Below are 11,004 nucleotides of genomic sequence, written 5' to 3'. Positions count from 1 at the left end.
GTCGGACAATGTGGGACATGTTACCAGTGCATCGAGGTAGTCTAATATGTTGATATAAATGTCTATCTAACTTAAGAAATAAATATTTCCATTCTGCCCCATAACATACAGTATGCTTTGCCCTCTGGTTGATTCAGTAGCACATAAGAGACTATGCAAATAAAAACTTAACAATATATTTTATTTAAATGCACATTTCACAACTCTGACCTGATGACCGCTGCATCCATGGTATTTCCATGACCATGATATTCTAATTTTTTGGAAAGGATCTGTGTGTGTGTATATATATATATTGCTGGGGACCCCTGGGGGGTCCCTGGACCCCCACTTTGAGAACCCCTAACTTAAGAGAAGTGTTTTCTTTGTTTTGTTTTTGTCACTGGGTTGTGGAGTGCACACAACCCATCTGACAGAGACTGACAGCTGAAATGGTTTGGGAGTGGTTAATGTGAGTGGTGCACAGTGTGGTAAATGGTCGTTACTTCAGCTGCTGTCACCTTATCTGTGTTGGAATCTTGTTTGGGTTTCAGTAGGAACGTATCCATAGACTGGAAAGCCTCCTTTTGAGCAACACGTTTCTTGTGAGTCTTGCATTGTTTGTGTCGTTTCACGTCGTATTCACCTCCATGTGAAACTGAAAACGGACTCTGGCAAATGTCGCAAAAAACTCTGAGAATCGCCTTGCACTGGCTTCACCCACGGACAAATAGTTTCCCAGTCCTTGTAGCTGCATTTCCTTTTCTTTGCTGCTGTCGCAGTTTCCTCCCTTTCCTCCTCTGTTAGGATGACGTACTTTGACGTCGTCACCCCGACTATGATGTCATCGATCACTGATGATGTCATGGTTCATAAGTGTCTTTCTTGCCTTTCGCTAGTGATGTCATAGCACAGGTGATGTCATGTCTCTGATGATGTCACAAACGGTATGATGTCATAGCACAGGTGGTGTCATGCTCGGATCTATAAAGGCCTGTTCCGGCAGGCTCTGGCCAGTGATTCATAATCTAAACTAGGATCATACCAATCTCAAGCAACGTCTGCAACCTGCAACCAACTGTTCCCAAACCCCGAACAGTGCAACACCCCAGCTATCAAGCTACCAAGTTCCACAACACCCCAGCTTCTCCAGACCTACCAAGTTTCCCGTGGTCATCAACTACCCGCGAATAGATCCACACGTCTCACTCGGATCCTGACAGTATGAATCACTCAGAAATGGATCTAGCGGACAAATTTCTCACCCCAATCAAGGAGGAGGCCCCCAATCACTCTGAAGCGGATCCAGCGGACACACTTCCGCCAGTCAAGGAGGAGGCCCCCGAGACCCCAGTTTCCCCGCCGGCCACGTCAGGCAGTCCACCAGGCGACACCTCCCTGCCAGCACTGATTTCTACTATTTCTGGCCTGGGCGCGCGACTCGCGGAGATGCAGCGGGAGCGGGCGCTCCTCGATGACATCCTTCGGGACGTGCTCGACGGCCAGACGAAGGCCGAAGATCGGCACGCCCTGTTTCATAATATTCCGCGTCAAATCTGCAGCATATCGGCTTGCTGTTTGTTTCCACATTGTCGGGGGGGGTACCCTAACGTGCATTTTATCCCAGCCTCCGTGTACCCCAGTTTGATTGACATGATGACATCAGACACAGCCCGCCCCCGTGATGTTAGTCCTCCCTCCCCTTCTCCACACAGCCAATTCATAAAACCCACATTTTATAAACGCGCATGTGAAAACTGGAGCCTGCCAATCAAAATGCGGGACAACATCTCAATTTGCGGGACGCGTGAAAAACCGTGAAAATGCGGGACAGTCCCGCACAAATCGGGACATATGGTCACCCTACTCTTGACCTACAGTGTAAAGGGCAATTTACTGTGATTTATGATGTCGCCACTGACCATGATCATATTCTATCAATGGACATTGATGAGAGAATTAATTAATATGATCATGGTTGGTGGCAAGCATCATAAATCACTACTATAAACTGCCCTTAACACCAACATCACTGATTACCTGTGTTACATTATTATTTTTAATTACATATACAGTCTACTGTACATATAGAGTAGACTTAGTGTAATCAAGTTATAGTTTGTATTGTACAATGCATCCTGGTATACTGTGCTTTTTTACTGATTTGCTACGTTGTCGTTTGGTATCCTCAGGAACACAGGAGTCCTGTTGCTGACATCTCTCCAGAAGGTGACGGAACAGACCGAACAAATTCCATAGGCTAGCACAACAAAGGTAATATGACCACACTGGAATTTATACTCAAGCTTAAAGTCGAACTGAACCTGTTCGTCACGTGCATAATGAGGCCGTTTCAGACTGAAAACATAGTTTGTCTAAGATGACAGGTTGAGAGGCTGGTCATAGTATCATGTCGATGATTTTATTTTACAATTCTGGGGACTGGATTGGGCTTTGGCCAATCCTGGCGTGTTCCGCCTCCAAATCGAGTGGGATTCAGTCGTGTTGTGGCGCTCCCCTCGGGAAGAGCCTTTTGACGGGAGGAGTGGATGTCAGCGACCCGCAGGCAGCCAGCTGCCTTCGTGTTGCCGAGTGGAGAGTGCAGCACGTCGGCCTGGAATCTCCGAGGTGCAACCCCTGACAACCAAGCTCTCGGATGCGCGTGCCATTATCGTTGCTGTAACGATACGATATCCCTGGAATGCGCGTTTTAACGAGCCAGTTACGGTACATTTCTTTGCATTCTTAGAGATTATAGTTTTTGTTTTTTGTTCATGTTTCTAACAATTGGCCAAGTTAGTAGTTAGTTTATGGGATAGGAATTCTGTCAGATGAGAGGCACTAGGCGCCATTTTCGACTTCATTTGGAAGAGAAAATTATCCAGAAATGAAGATTTGATTGACAGCTGCATGTCGTGATATGATTGGTTGAAATGGGGTAGAAATTTGATAGTACTGGGTGACGTCAGCAAACTGTAAATTACGGTTATCAATGAAATCTTGAAAAACGAACTTTTGATGTGAAAAAGTGTGAAAAACTAAAGAAATTAGATTGTTGTGATTTGTTTTGCATACATTATTAAATAGGTGCACTGCATACCCAGGTATTTGAACTAAAAGAAAAGAAAAGTCATTCTTGGGTTCAGCTCGACTTTAAAGGAGAAAGTCACCAAAAACAAGGCTGATTTATTTTGGACATGATCTCACACATCTGAAAACTGTAAACAGTTTTCCAGACATTCATTTAGTTTGACAGTTATTTATTTAGGGTTGATTTGAGTTAAGTTGTGGACCATTGATGTAATTTGTGCATGAATGACAACACTGGTCCACAACAAATATGTTGCTGTTGGGCGTCTGGGTAGTGTAGCGGTAGATTCCCTGACTACCAACACGAGGGTCGCAGGTTCGCGGTCCCCGTGTTACCTCCGGCTTGGTTGGGCGTCCATACAAGCACGATTGGCTGTGTCTGTGGGTGGGAAGACGGATTAGTTGTATGTGTACTAGAGATGCTGCGATCGAGATTTTTCAATTCCGATCCGATTCCGATATTTTAGCCTCAAAACCGATCCGATTCCGATCAAATTTCGATACCCGATTCGATACCGATTTCGATCCGATACCGATACAGCACATATTTAAGCCTCTATGCTGTCTGATAGCTAGCAGGCAAACTAAGTTTGATTTTGTATTCAACTAAAATTCAACTTGATGAAATATATTCAGTATGACTTATTTATGGTGATTTGTTATATTTATACCCCAGTCAATGGTTTATCACAGATCAGATACTGTTGTTCTTTCTCAAGGCACTTTATTTTTAATTTTATTTTGTTCTTGCGATCTATGGTTCATGATCACAGTGTTATTGGTAGGCCCTTGCACCCCTATAAAGTTTTAATTCTGGTTATTCTCTATTCCACACTTGTCACTAGGACCCCTGCAGATCCTGTTCTTCCATTGTGGCTACATGAAGAACATAGCCGTGGCTCCATCCCCGACCGCCAAGAACCGAGGTGTGTTCGTTGACGACCGCTGGACGTCTCTTCTCACATCACCTCAACAACCAGAACCTGCAGATTCTACTTGAGCAACGTGGGTGCGCGAGTAATTCCATTTCTCTTTCCTGGATTTTTGTGAAAAGTGTTTGCTACACACCTGGAATTCAATGGAGCAGTTAAGATCCAGACGAAGAGTGCATGCAGCATGTATGCACCTTCAAGCTTGTGCACTAGTTCAGAGCTTTAAAGGAGAATTCTGTTTTTTTACCCCGCACCTTATTTCCAGCTTAAAATATGATGTTTTACTCACCCAGATATTTTTGGTTTCATTCGGATCCCCATAGAAGATATTCAGGTCCGAGTAGAGTGCTGGAACTGGCCAAAACGGGGCATATGTAGTACACACTGTAAATAACGTATTTTCTGCAACATAGCGGTTCATATCCTCATAATATCTTCCATAAATGAATGTGAATCCATCTATTCTCCTCCGGGCAGCCTCAATATCCTCATCCGGGGTCTGTGAATCCAACTCTTGCTCAAGTCCCGCTGAAGTCTCGTGAGTTTCCTGCTGACTCCTTTGTCTACCAGGGAGTCACCGCGCACCGGCGCCATTTCTTGAAAAGAGCGGACGACGAGGAGAGAGGAACAACAGGTCAGGGACGAACAAGCCGCTGCACGGCCGAGAACAAATGGTGACTGGTGGTGATGTTCCTGTGGACGCTATAACCCTATGCCCACAGACGAGGAATGCCTCTGTTGGATTCACAGACCCCGGATGAGGAAACCGAGGCAGCCCGGAGGAGAATAGACGGATTCACATTCGTTTATGGATGATATTATGAGGATATGAACCGCTACATTGCAGAAAATGTTAGTTACAGTGTGTACTTTGTATGTATTGTTTTCGCCAATTTTGGACTGTTCCAGGACTCTACTCGGATGTGAATATTTTCTATGGGGATCCGAATGATACCAAAGTTATCTGGGTGAGTAAAACATTATATTTTAAGCTGGAAATAAGGTCCGGGGTGTAAAAAAACGGAATTCTCCTTTAACGTGGATACGGCTGGGAGCTACGTAGCTATGAACATTTCAGCGAAAAACATTGTGTAAAGGACGTCTTTTTCAAGTCAACTTGGCATCTCAGGGCTTTCAGACACTTGGATTACGAGAAAGTTTGAAAGTTGGTCACCTCCACTTCAATGTTGGCCCAATGGATAGAGAAGCGAGCTTGTGACCGGAAGGTCGTCGGTTCAATATCCAGGACCGTCAGGATAAATCTGGGTGGGGAAAGTGAAAAGGCAGCACTTGCCCCTCCCTCATTACCACCACTGTGGTGCCCTTGAGCAAGGCCCTTAACCCCAACTGCTCCAGTGGAGCTGATCAGTGGCCAACAGATCAGTACTGGACAGCTTGTACTGGTCGGCTTCCAGGTGTGTGTGTGTGTGTGTGTGAATGTGAACAGGACGCTCTTGAAAAAGAGAGCATTGCTCTCAGTGAGACTACCCCTGTATCAAAGAAAGAAAATAAATTGTGTCGGCTTCAGGAATGTTTTGTGGACTAAAAAACTTCACCTGACCTTCCACTGGCATGTGGGTGAGTAGATAATGACAATGATAATGTCAACTGTCCTTAAGTGTCCTTGGGCATATCATTTGTGACATTCCCTAATCCCCTTTTAGCCATTTATTTAGTCAGAATTCTTTCAAATGAATGTACTGTATATTCTTTATTTATCTTGTGTAATTTAAATGTATTAGTAAATTATCTGCCAATTCCTAGTTACTAACAAACTTTCATGTCTCATCTATTTACTCGTTGATTTTGTGTGGTGTCATACATTGCAGTTGCTCCAAGTGTGAAAAGAAAACTGTTGCTATTCACCTTATATAGCCAAGCCCACTTGACCCATCGTATCACGACTTACTGTTCATAATGCTTGCTGTTTTACCTGCTCAAACTAGTCTGACTTACATTATGAGTCAGACTAGGTGTATGAGTCACAGGAAGTGTAAATACAATCGGAACTTCCGATTGTATTTACACTTCCTGTTAGTCTCTCAAGCCAGACGGTCTCTTCTACATAAGGTGAATAGTTGTATGAAAAGCACAAATATTATTATTATTATCATTATTATTATTATTATTAACAACGTTTTTGACAACAGAAACCTGTATGAAATTGTATAAATAAAGTATATATTTTTTATACTGCTATGGTAATTTTCATTGTCGGACATGTAAATTTTTTATAAAAAAAACATAAAGAAAGTATATTTTACCATACACTTAACATACCAAAAACATATATATAATGTATATGTTTTTTATACCTATATGGTAATATTAATTGGCTGACATATAACAATCTTAGAAAAAACATATAAAGAAAGCATACTTTTCTTTTAAATTAAATGCATTTTACATACAAAAAACATAGATATAATGGTATATATTCATCTATAAAAAGCATATGTCTCATATAATTAAAAATTACAAACATTATATCGAACATGTATGGAAAAGACAATTTCCCATGCACTTTCCTTATATGCTACATACATGATGTTTACTTGATTTATATATAATTACCTTAATTCTCTTATATGAGGAGAATATGAAAGGGGCCACTTTCAAGAGTTTACATATAAGACATACAATACATATAAAACATAAAGATTTGCTATTGGAGGCAACAGGACTTCATATATGTTTCTTCTATCTGTTTTTCCATATGGGTTACCTCCAACACACAATGTACCCGGGTGTGTTACCTCCAACACACAATGTACCCGGGTGCGTTACCTCCAACACACAATGTACCCGGGTGCGTTACCTCCAACACACAATGTACCCGGGTGTGTTACCTCCAACACACAATGTACCCGGGTGCGTTACCTCCAACACACAATGTACCCGGGTGCGTTACCTCCAACACACAATGTACCCGGGTGCGTTACCTCCAACACACAATGTACCCGGGTGCGTTACCTCCAACACACAATGTACCAGGTGCGTTACCTCCAACACACAATGTACCCGGGTGCGTTACCTCCAACACACAATGTACCCGGGTGCGTTACCTCCAACACACAATGTACCCGGGTGTGTTACCTCCAACACACAATGTACCCGGGTGCGTTACCTCCAACACACAATGTACCCAGGTGCGTTACCTCCAACACACAATGTACCCGGGTGCGTTACCTCCAACACACAATGTACCCGGGTGCGTTACCTCCAACACACGTGCAAGGTGACAAAGCGGGGATATAGCAGGGGTTGGGAGTGATAGCATGTTGGTGACTCATGAGCTTTAGAGTCAGTGCAGAGAAGCAGTGTAAACCTTCACATCACCAGTCTCATCATGGCCTTCACACGTCGCTGCAACCTGAAAACATTCTTTCTTTTCACTCCAAACGACTTCCAGCTGGCGAAGCCGCCGGCGTAAATGTCATCTCCAAATCTCACCAATCACAGGTCCGCTATCTCAGCTCCGCTATCTCAGATCTGCTATCTCAGATCCGCTATCTCAGATCCGCTATCTGTCGATAAGCTGGAAAGTGGTTTTCGAGGATCCCCACTGAGGAATAGAAGTCCTGGCTCCAGATGAATCACTTCCTTCCCCTCTGATGTGCTGCGATAAAAAGAAAAGAGGAGAGAGAGAAGCAAACAAATTGAAAATCTCAAAAAGAGTTTCGAGTTTGTGGATCAAATATAAACAAAGCCTGCCATGTAGACAGACAGACACACACAGGGAGCAGACAGGCATGAGGACAGACGGGGGAAGCAGGCAAACAGAGAGATGGACAGGGACACAGACAGACCGATGGGCAGGCATACGGGCAGGCAGGCAGAAAGGACAGACACAGACACACACACACAGACAGACAGACAGACATACAGACACAGACAGACATACAGACAGACAGACAGACAGACAGACAGACAGACAGACAGCTGTGAAGGTCGACAGGTTTGCATGTACAGTGAGACTGCGTTGCCGCAGTAACGGACAGCTGATCAGTCACTCGGAGAGTTCGGTTCAGTCAATCTTTATTGTCCCCGGGGGATAATTAGGAGGGGCAAGCAGGCAGACAGACAGGGAGAGAGAGGGAGGGAGAGAGAGAGAGAGAGGCAGGCAGGCAGGAAGAGAGAGAGAGGGAGAGAGAGAGAGAGGCAGGCAGGAAGAGAGAGAGAGGGAGAGAGAGAGAGAGGCAGGCAGGAAGAGAGAGAGAGGGAGAGAGAGAGAGAGAGAGGCAGGCAGGAAGAGAGAGAGAGGGAGAGAGAGAGAGGCAGGCAGGCAGGAAGAGAGAGGGAGGGAGGGATTCAAGATTCAAGATTCAAGATTTTTATTGTCACTCCATGGTACAAGTATCACGTGTGAAATTCTTGTGCTGTGGACTCCGTTTACGACATAGTACAAATATAGCAAGGCATATGAGTGCAAAAACAACAAGCAATAGGGCAATAGGCAATAAGCAATAGCAATAAGTAACAATAGCAATAGGGCAGTATAGTGATGAGACAAGTCCGAGACAGTGGCATATTCACTGCACCTAGGTGCACATGTCATGTGCATACCTTAGACGCGCCCAAACATTTCAAACAAAGCGAATAGAAGTAACGAAATTATAAACAAAACGAAATTACTCTAAAAAAAGACCTATTTCTCTACGAAGTTCACGGAGCTCCACAGCCGGTCGCCTCTCTCTCTAGGCGAGAGAGAGAGAGAGAGAGAGAGGCAGGCAGGCAGGAAGAGAGAGAGAGAGAGAGAGAGAGAGAGAGAGAGAGAGAGAGAGAGAGAGAGAGGCAGGCAGGCAGGAAGAGAGAGGGAGAGAGAGAGAGAGAGAGAGAGAGAGGAGGCAGGCAGGAAGAGAGGGAGGGAGAGAGAGAGAGAGGGAGGCAGGCAGGAAGAGAGGGAGGGAGAGAGAGAGAGAGAGAGAGGCAGGCAGGCAGGAAGAGAGAGGGAGAGAGAGAGAGAGAGAGAGAGAGGCAGGCAGGAAGAGAGAGAGAGAGAGAGAGAGAGAGGCAGGCAGGAAGAGAGAGAGAGGGAGAGAGAGAGAGGGAGAGAGAGAGAGGCAGGCAGGCAGGAAGAGAGAGAGAGAGAGAGAGAGAGAGAGAGAGGGAGAGAGAGAGGCAGGCAGGCAGGAAGAGAGAGGGAGAGAGAGAGAGAGAGAGAGAGGCAGGCAGGAAGAGAGGGAGGGAGAGAGAGAGGGAGGGAGGGAGGGAGGGGAGAGAGAGGAGGCAGGCAGGAAGAGAGGGAGGGAGAGAGAGAGAGAGGGGAGGGAGGGAGGGAGGGAGGGGAGAGAGAGAGGCAGGCAGGAAGAGAGGGAGGGAGAGAGAGAGAGGGAGGGAGAGAGAGATAGAGGCAGGCAGGAAGAGAGAGAGAGGGAGGGAGAGAGAGATAGAGGCAGGCAGGAAAGAGAGGGAGGAGAGAGAGGGAGGGAGGGAGGGAGGGAGGGAGGGAGAGAGAGAGGCAGCAGGAAGAGAGGGAGGGAGAGAGAGAGAGAGGGAGGGAGGGGAGGGAGGGAGAGAGAGAGGCAGGCAGGAAGAGAGGGAGGGAGAGAGAGGGAGGGAGGGGAGGGAGAGAGAGAGAGGCAGGCAGGAAGAGAGGGGAGGGAGAGAGAGAGAGAGGAGGAGGGAGGGAGGGAGGGAGAGAGAGAGGCAGGCAGGAAGAGAGGGGAGGGAGAGAGAGAGAGAGGGAGGGAGGGAGGGAGGGAGAGAGAGAGGCAGACAGGTCGAGGTGCTGCTTGGACACACACCATACTGTACCTCCTGTTGCAGTGACCATGCCGGGTGTCACACTTGTGTTGTCATAGCAACTGAAATGTTCAGGAGAAGATTCCAGAGAAATTATATTTAAAGACTCCCTAAAGTCATGATTCAAGATGTATATAAAATACTCTACTTTGAATAATAATTTGTGTCTGATGGTTCTCCCCACAAAAAGTTAAATTATCTTGTTAAAATCTAGACAGACTTTTTCGGCCTCATTAAAAAATCCAGAGCAACCAATCAGGGTGATCTAGAACCTAACTAGCCAATCACAGCATACAACACATTCTCACTCGTGACAAAGTGGTGACAAGAAGGGTTCCTGACTGATCTGCAGTATATGACGGGTTGGGAGTGAGAGTGTGTTTGGATTGGCTCCAGGATTCGTGATGTCACGAATCATGCTTGTTGAAATTGGCCTTGCCTGAGCTCAGTGAAGCTCAGACAAACTGAAGGATCAAGAAGAAGCATCGGTAACGGCGTCCCACATTGTCCGACACAACATACTCTTTGTCCCACATTTGGTTTGCAGGAATCTGTCACCCTATAGTCTCGTCATAGACGCGTGGTCAATGGGGTCAGCATGGGGGGAAATCCTCCCGTTCTCCCCGGGGTTCCTCTGCCTTTCCGAAGCCCCTGCCACTGCCGAACGTTAACTTCCATTATTCGGACTGGCGGTCGTTCACCTTAGAAGCCGCAATGCCGACCTTAGTTTAGGCGTGGGGGTGGGAGAGGTTAGGTTTTGGGTTAGGGTCTGGGGGAGGTTAGGTTTAGGCATGGGGGGGAGGTTAGGTTTGGCGTGGGGGCTGGGGAGAGGTTAGTGAAAAACAGGGAATATAGACCCCCTTTCTGAGTGACAGATATTTCGGAGTGGCAGAACGTCGGAGTGGCAGCACGTCGGAGTGGCAGCATGTAACCGTTCTCCCCATTCAGCATAGTTAGCATTTAGCTGCTAGCCCAGCCCAGGCAGACAGGATCGGGGATTCAACACCTGCAGTAAACGCACATCTGAACAGACATCTGTGTATACCTGCTCTTGAATCCCCAATGCTGTAGTGTAGAGCTGCAGCACCATCCTTTGGTGACTCAGCCCATTGAGATATATAAGGGGGCGGGGGGGGGGGGGGGGGGGGGTGGGGTTCCCCACCGTCCACCATTCGTTCTACTGACACGGTATAACCGGCAGTGTGTGGAGAAAGTGTAACCCTGGTCCTGCTTAGGAGACTGTTTGCTCTTCAGTTCT

This window comes from Poromitra crassiceps (genome assembly GCF_964638095.1).
Source record: "Poromitra crassiceps genome assembly, chromosome: 11".
Lineage (NCBI taxonomy): Eukaryota > Metazoa > Chordata > Actinopteri > Beryciformes > Melamphaidae > Poromitra > Poromitra crassiceps.
This window is presented reverse-complemented; position numbering follows the sequence as displayed.